General features: G+C 48.2%; 1 protein-coding gene across 1 annotated transcript in view; it reads left to right on the top strand.

Moving 5' to 3' along the window:
- The window catches only part of SFXN5 (sideroflexin 5), a 101,708-nt gene that overhangs the window by 50,390 nt on the left and 43,148 nt on the right, over positions 1–8,170 (top strand). The window lies entirely within an intron of this gene.

The following is an 8,170-nucleotide window of genomic DNA, read 5'->3' as shown; positions in this document are numbered from 1 at the left end:
TTTTTTTTTTTTTTTTTTTTTTCCCCCACCTACTCCCAGCTCAACACAATTCATGGCATAGTTTTAGGCAAGGAAAGCTATGCCAGCTCCAGAATTTTCTCTCTTCTCCCGGGCGGTACTCAGGTGAAGCGATCGCTTGAAGTAAGGCTACAAAAGACAGCAGAAGGGGTAATTTTATGACTGAGTGTGGGAAAAGAGGTGAAAAGGCTGAGATAACTGATCTCTTCCATCTCGGACTTCTTACGTGACACTTCTGCACCACGTCTGCCGCCGGGCACGTGCCAAGACCTGGGCTGCCGGCTCCACGCGAGCGTGCAACATCTCCGAGCTTCGCTGGCCATGGAAAATTTGTTTAGAGGAGTCTGATTACCATTAGAGTAATCCAGATTTCCATTTCTCCTTCTGTGACTGTGGTTTATGGCATTCTCCACACACCAGCCTCCTTCCTGCCTTATCTTTTGATTGCTCTCATTTTACTGCTTTTCCGAACACCGAGCAGTAATTGTTATATCTATATTTTATTTTTTAACCAGTTGAGTAGATTCCTGTGATTAGGCCTTATTTTCTGATATCTGGCTGCTGTTCCTGATGGTGATGTATGAAGCGCAATTAATACCAGCTGGTTTTCCTAAGCAAGGCAAACAAAGGCACAGGGTAGTAAAAAGACTTGAGAAAGACCAAGCGTATTTTAAATGGGTTTTTTCTACCAATATTCTAGCGCCAAGAGCTATTCAGATCGGAGGGCTTGTAATTATACTGGAACCCTTTCCAGCAGACACACACGCACACATGGACAGTCTTGCTCTCTGCTAATTTTGCCATGCTTTTAAAAGGTTAAAAAAGCTATGTAATCAAAGCCAAATTTATTGTTAATAACTGTTTTATGTATTTTTTTAATGTAGGTTTCTTAGTTTCAGTTCCAGACTCGATTTGCTCCGGTATTGCTGGTCCCTTTTGATTCAGCTCTTCAGTACCACGGCCTCAGAGTGTGACTTTGGTTGGAGGCCAGAAGTGGTTCTTGTGGCTGCAATTAAATGCCCGCAAATGAAGCGAGACCTAGGCAAGGGCTGTGAGCAGACGCTCTCTGGTTTCTGGGTTGTCACTGGTGCTGAGACCAGCAGACTGGAGACCAGTGGTGTTAGCCCGGGGGTTGCCTCACCTGGAGCCCGTGGCGGCGGGGCCGGGGGGGGGGAGCCGCTGGCTTTCTCCATGCACCCTCCTTGAAACATTGCACAGCAGTGGCGTTATTGCCCTTGCTTTCCGTAGTCTTTGGATCAGCGCTTTAGATGTCGGGTTTTTAATTTCCACAATCGCGGCTTCAGGTTCAGCCAAGACCAGCTCCAAATCTTGCTCCCTGTGATACTGAAGACCCCATGCAGGCTCTCCAAGGGGTTTCTCTCTTCTGCCAGTATCGTTTGGCGGCATATCTGACGCCTCCCAGTAAGCGGTGTGTTGTCGCTCAGCCTGGTGCCCAGGTCATTAGCAACTTGTCCATCTGGTGCCCACTCCATGTACCCTGGAGGTGCCACGTACATCGGTACTGCTGGCGTTGTCCTCTCCTGTTGACAGGATGAGCTCTAATTAGACCACAGCAAGCCTGGCAAGCAGGCCTAGTGTGTTTTACATATATAGGGTTATGCAGCTTAACCAGGGACTGTCTACCGTGACTGCCTAGGCACGAGGGCATTGATGTGCCTTGTGATAGGGGTTCGGTTCTCCCCGAGCAAAGGGGAAGCAAAACCACATGTGGGGGATTAAAAAAGTCTTAAGTGGAACAACGGTGGGGTTTTCCCCAGTTAATAAAGTAGCCAGGCTCCCTCCATCCTCTTTCAAATATACCAGGGCTTGTGACTTCTTAGAAGATTTTTATTAAGTGCAAGTTTGGGATTTATGGTCTGGTAAGTACAGAGGCAAATAAATACGTTGTTCTCACTTAGCAACCTGAGCTAAATTCTGACAAAAGTAGGTGTTTTGTCTTCTTTTGTATAAAAGAGATGCGATGTCATGTAACCATGACTGCCAGCCAGGCTGTATATTCTGTGGTGATCTATACACGTAAAATGTACCTGCCCAGGACCTGAATGTTTCCTTTTGGCTCACCTTACTGGGTAACCTTGGGTTAAAAAAATCAGGCGATTAATGCCATTAATAAGTTTGGTGCTGTCAGCCACTAATGACTCACCTTGGAGTCACTGCTGGTCGCGGTGTGCAGGGGGGTGTTTAAAGCATCTCTTCACAGGCAGATCCAGGTCTTTCCATTTTAAAAGTGCATCCTTGTTTCCTGACCCTAAATCCTGGCTCTGGACAAGCCGGTGGAGGTAGGGAACCAGTGCCGGTACATTTAGTGATGCTCTGGCTTACTGAGTGGTGTGCCCTTGGTGCTTCCACAAACTGGGAAAATATATGGACTTAAACTTGAATATGGATAAAAACAAACTAGGCTAAAACTGGAGAGAAACAAGACAGCTTTAATGACCAAATCTGATACTATGAGGTATCCCATGGCCAGCAGGAGCAGGGCAGGGACCGTGCCCCTGTGCTAGGCGCTGGGGGGGCCGCCCCTCGACTGCTGGGGTCAGGGTTGGGCCCCTCCCTCCCCGAAGGACCTGGGGGGGCTGGAATAGTGGAATGGTTAGGCTTGGTGATCTTCAAGTTCTTTTCCAACCGAAACAATTCTATGATTCTACTTTTTTTCCTTGGGAAAATGCAAAGGGAAAAAAGCATTCTTGCTAATATAGAATTTTGTATAAATCAGTTTTAGGACCCCTGATCTTGACTTGTGGCTTTGGACATGCTTTCATCGAGCGAGCTGCTGCAGCAGTTGGGGATGTCACCTCCCTTCAGCTGCTTGTCACCCCCTTTGTCCCTACGGTGGCCGTGCAGAAATGGAGTGTGCAAGTGCTTCTTGGCTTTGGGCAAAGCAAAAGATGGCTTAGGTGAGTCTGCAGCTGCAACCAGCAGAGCCAAGGTGGAGGATTAGTCCCTCCCGCCGCTCCTGCATACCTGCCCACTGAAGGCGAGTGCCTTCCACAAGCCCGTGACAGGAGTTCAAAGAAGAAACCAGCAACAATCTGCAGAAGTTCATGCAGGTAGATCGCTTAGAGAGGAGCAAAGGGCCAAGCTCTCCCTATGGGGCAGCACATGTGCTGCAGTAGCCTCCAGCACGCTGTATGGGAACCCCTGCAGATCTGGGGGGTGCCCCTGGGAGGTTGGGCTTGGCGCTCAGCTCTGTTGCACAGTTGGGAAATAGAGACAGAAGCTACGCGGCCTGGTGTCAGGACTGATGTAGGAAGCTCGTCAGAACTGAAACTCAAACCTAGATCATCATGGAATCATAGAATCCCAGGTTGGAAGGGACCTCAAGGGTCATCTGGTCCAACCTTTCTAGGCAGGAGCACAGTCTAGACAAGATGGCCCAGCACCCTGTCCAGCTGAGGCTTGAGTGTCCAATGGGGCAGAGACAACCACATCCCTGGGGAGGTTATTCCAATGGGTGACTGTTCTCATGGTGACAAATTTTCCTCTCCAGGATTAACTTGTTCTCATTACCCCTTGTCTTTTCCATGTGACTCCTTGTGAAAAGGACGTCTCAATCTTCTTTGTAACCAGCCTTTAAATACTGGTAAACAGTGAGGAGATCCCTTCTGAGCCTCCTTTTCTCAAGGCTGAACAAACCCAGTGATGCTCCAGGACTCAAATTCCCGCAGTGGGAGATCACTCCTCTCCCATGCAGTTGTCTTAGTAAGTCACTAAGACTAAGTTTCTGCTGTAGAGAAGCCTTGGTGGTGTTATTTCCAAGAAAATACAGCTTTCTGGGGACTCCTGTAATTACTGTAGGGTTTCTGCAGAGCTTCTGGATTCTTGAAACTCTGTAATTCGTCTTTGAGATTTTTGCTTGCATTCCCATGGGTTCATGAATTATAATTTGCGCAGGATTCTCAGCTGCAGTTGGAACTGGTCGAGCACAGAGGTTACACGAAAATTAAAACTGCTAAATTTATATTTGGGTGCATCAGAAAAAAAAAAAGTTGTGTCAGAAAAAAAAAAAGTTGTGTAGGAGCCTGATGAGCAAAGCCCAGTGTGGGTCGGAGGGATTAGATTAGATTAGATTAAAGCAGGGGCTGCTTCTGGACAAATGGACATTGTAAAAATAGTATTTTTAAACAAGCTGGATTTCCCCCCTAAAAAAGTTAGTATTTTGCAAAATCAAAATATGCTTTGTCTTGCAAACATCCCTTACAGCCCAAGATATTCCCATGACCACGTGGGATTTCAGTGGAAAGATCTGGCTGGAAAAAAAAACGAGCACCGTAGCGGCTGTGTCACTGCCAGCCTTGGCAATACCTGCCCTGGCAGCCCTGACTCCTGCAGCTTGGCGAACCGTATCGCCAATACCATTTACAAGGGATGCGTTTGCTCTGATAAGAAGGTTTAAAAATCTTCTGATGCTGGGGAGTGAGAATAAAAAGTTCATTTGCAGCTCTGTCCTTTAAAATTAAGCCAGGCAATGCTCAAGAGTGTCTAACCAAAGCTAGAAGGAGAATCTAAGAACTTTAATTAGATGAATTAGAGTTGGGCTGGCTCGTTACACTTATAAAATTCATGAGCAATAAAAAAATAGGATCTTGATTTTTAGGATTTTTTCCCCATGTTCAGGAAGGACAGGAGCTTGTTGGACCAAGTTTTCAGTCTCGACTGGGTGCGACTCGGGGCAGGGAGAGCATCCTTGCATGCAGTGCTCCGGGGCAGCAACCCTGCTCCTTCCCATGCTGCCGGTGCCACCGGCCGTGGGTTGTTCCTCCTTCCCCACTCCCATCGCACACTGTACTCACACAGACACACAATTTTTCACTCTCCTCTCTAGGTGGAGGCGCCCCTGTGGATTTTTCTAATCCCAGCTCCTTCTTCCTGATAATTGTTTGTGAGCCGTGTGGCGCGGCTGCATTGACAGCCTGCGAATTTGGTGTGATGCCCGTAATCAGCTTGTGAGACGGCGCGGGAGGCCACCCACTGCCCTCAGGACTATCCGCCACTTAGGGCGGTCAAGAAACACTTAGAAGCCAGAGGAAGTCGGTGAAAATTACAGCAAGGGATGCGAGGGGATGGAGCATGGCCAGGCGCCTCCTCGGAGGTGAACCTTTGCGGGGAGCCAGGAGCAGGAGGAAAATCACAGTAGATTGGAGGAGCTGGTGATAAACTTGTTTGCTACTTAAAGTTTTTAAATGAAGCGGTGCCCGGCTCTAAAATCTGGATACCTGTGCTCAAAAGCTCCCGTTCCTGCACCTCCTCTTCTCTAATGATTCACAGATACCGAGTCCAGATACCAGAAGACACCAGAAGAGAGTGGTATGATCACTGGGACTGGAAACCCAGCCCATCAGTTCCTCCATCGAGCCTGTAAATCGTTGGAGCTGTAGCAGGCATTTCCCAAAGGCACAGCCTCGAGCCTTTGGTGTAGTGGAGGCAAAGATGTGGTATCACAGAATCCCAGCATGGCCGGGGTTGGCAGGGCCCTCTGGAGCTCACCCAGTCCAACCCCCCTGCTCAAGCAGGCTCACCCAGAGCAGGGGGCACAGGACATTGTCCAGGTGGGGTTTGAATATCTCCAGAGAAGGAGAAGGGCATGCTCCGGGGAGGCACCCAGTGCCCATCACCCTGCCTCTGGGCTCAGGAGTACATGGCAACCGCCAGGTCCTCACCGACTGCCACCTTCCAAACTCCTTGTGCTTCTCTGCAGCACTTTCTCTCTTGTTTCACTGGTGTGTCTTTGTTTCCAGCAAATTTGTTTTTATCCGTGCCCTTTCCTTCTGCCCCAGCCCAGCCCCCAGATGCATGGAAAACTCAATGTTGAAACAACGATCTCTTGTCTTGGGCATGGGCCCCCGCTGTCGTCCTTCCTCCATCATCTGCCAAATCAAGTTTGTCTCATTATCAGCATTAATCCCCTCTTTTCCTGCTCATACCTCTCCTGCAATCTTGCTTCTTTCTCCAGACTACACTTTTTTCTTCCATTGAAGCATCCAACTGTGGGGCTACTGTGATCGTCCCTTCTGCAGTCATCTTGGGTGTGACTCGAGTCTCCTCCTTTCCTTACTCTTGCTCCTCTCTAACAATCCGAGTGGAGAAGGAAGTTACTGCTTTCCCATCCCTTATACTCCATTCTGTTCTCCTTGACTTGGTAAAGCTCCAGTTGGTAAACAGCCCAGTTTTCCATCTCTCTGCCTCCATCTTCACCTCTCAGCCCTAATGAATGATTTTTTCTTGCCTTCTCTTAATGCTCTTTTCTTCAGTTTGGCTGTATGGGACTCATCAGAGCCAATTAGTGTTCTAATTCAGCAATCTGGTGATCTGACGGTTGAAGAATAAGCTTCTCTGGAGCCAGTCCCTCCTTCCAAGTTGACTTTCTAGGTCACTTGGAGCAGTCAGCTCCAGCTGCAGTGGTCAGGGTTGCCCCAGTGCTACTGGAACCTGGGAAAGTTGACTCCATTAAGTGGAGATCTCACTAACGCAGTTAATGAAGTCTAGAGAGCTGCTCAGCAGCATTTAGGTGGCGTCATCTACCAACTGATGTCCACCTTGCTCGCTAGACTCCTAATATTCCTTTATTTTATGAAAATTCCCTCTCAAAGTTAAGTGAAATAACTTCTTGAACTGCTGACGTATTTACTTCTCTAGAGCTGGTTTAGGAGGTGTAGGGTTAGACCTTTATCAAATGGCTTGGTCGTTGCCAACTTCAGGCATTCAAAAGTCATCTCTCGGGCTTCAAAAATCGTAATTGATAAAGGAAAAATAAAAAACAGCAGGTTTTTTTTTTCAAAAATTCCTGTGCCTTTAAAATTCATGTCTTGGTGGACATGATGTCAGAACTTTTTGAGACACAAAGGAAAAGAAAAGGAAACAGAAATCTTGGTTTATTATTACACAGGCACTCTGTGACAGCGTCTGATGGTACGGCTTCAAGTACAGCAGCACCGCAAACTCTGTGCTTCTGCTGAGATAATGTTGTTGATGCTGAAAACAAAACCGGTAGCAAAATAAAGAGCAGGAATTCTTGGTACTTGAAGAAGAAGGAGGCAAGGAAGGAGGGAGGAAGGGCAGAGTGCTGCCAGAGGTGTAGTAGAGCCATGAGTGAGGTTGCTCTTCTGTTGACAGCATTTGGCCCCGGTTTCGTGTTGCGGGATGTTAGCAGCAGTCGTGGTGTAACGTATCCCTGGTGTCCAGCTTCCCCTGGCTTGTCGGGATGTTCTGTCAGCCAGACGGAGGAAGCGTTGTGGAGAAAGAAACCTCAAAAAAAATACACCATTTGAAAAAGCTGGATTTTTCCCCTAATCTGGGTTACAGTGCAGGAATATCCCAAACCAGTACTGCACTGGGACCAGTACTGCAAACCCATGCTCAGAGCTCCCAGCTTCTCCCAGTACAAGGAGGAGCACTTGTCTTGCCCGAGTTGAGACATCACCAGCGTATATCTTCATCTGATCTGCATCCTTGAACTCCATTGATAGTCAGCAGGGATGAATGGTCAATGTTGGGGACATTTTGGTGGACACCCATAAATGTCTGTCTTGGGAGGAGAATGAAAGCCCTTAAAAAGGCTCATTTCTCCGCTCTGGGCTGGAAAGGGAGCCTGTAGGATGAGGGGAAATGGCCTCAAGTTGTGCCAGGGCAGGGTGAGGTTGGCCATGGGGAACAATTCCTTCCCCTTGGGGCTGTCAGGCACTGGAAGGGGCTGCCCAGGGAAGGGGTCGAGTCCCCACCCCTGGGGGTATTTAAGAGCTGGGTAGATGTGGTGCTTAGGGCCAGGGTTTAGTGGTGGAATGGCAGTGCTAGGTTTACGGTTGGGCTTGATGATCTTAAAGGTCTTTTCCAACCTAAATTATTCTATGATTCGATGATTCTGCCACGTTTGGTGTGATGAATCCTGCCTGACTCTCTTACATGTTTGTACAGCGCCGGTGTTGTAGATCCCAGATCTGTGACTCAGGCTGTAGGCAGGGTGATGATAATAATAATACTCCCGCGGTTGTTTTCTTAGTGATGAATTTGCCTCCATAGTGAGTGTTCTTTGGCCAGCCCCTAGGAATTAAACTCATTAAGCTCTCCTTGGTGGTGGCCCTTTTGCTTACGGCGGGCAGAAAATGAGGAGGACCCGCTCGCTGCTTGGGGCTCT

The sequence above is a fragment of the Egretta garzetta genome, unplaced genomic scaffold (assembly GCF_000687185.1).
Source record: "Egretta garzetta isolate BGI_Z169 unplaced genomic scaffold, ASM68718v1 scaffold505, whole genome shotgun sequence".
NCBI classification, from domain to species: Eukaryota; Metazoa; Chordata; class Aves; order Pelecaniformes; family Ardeidae; genus Egretta; species Egretta garzetta.
The sequence above is the reverse complement of the archived record's forward strand: the minus strand, read 5'-3'. Positions and strand labels throughout refer to the sequence as shown.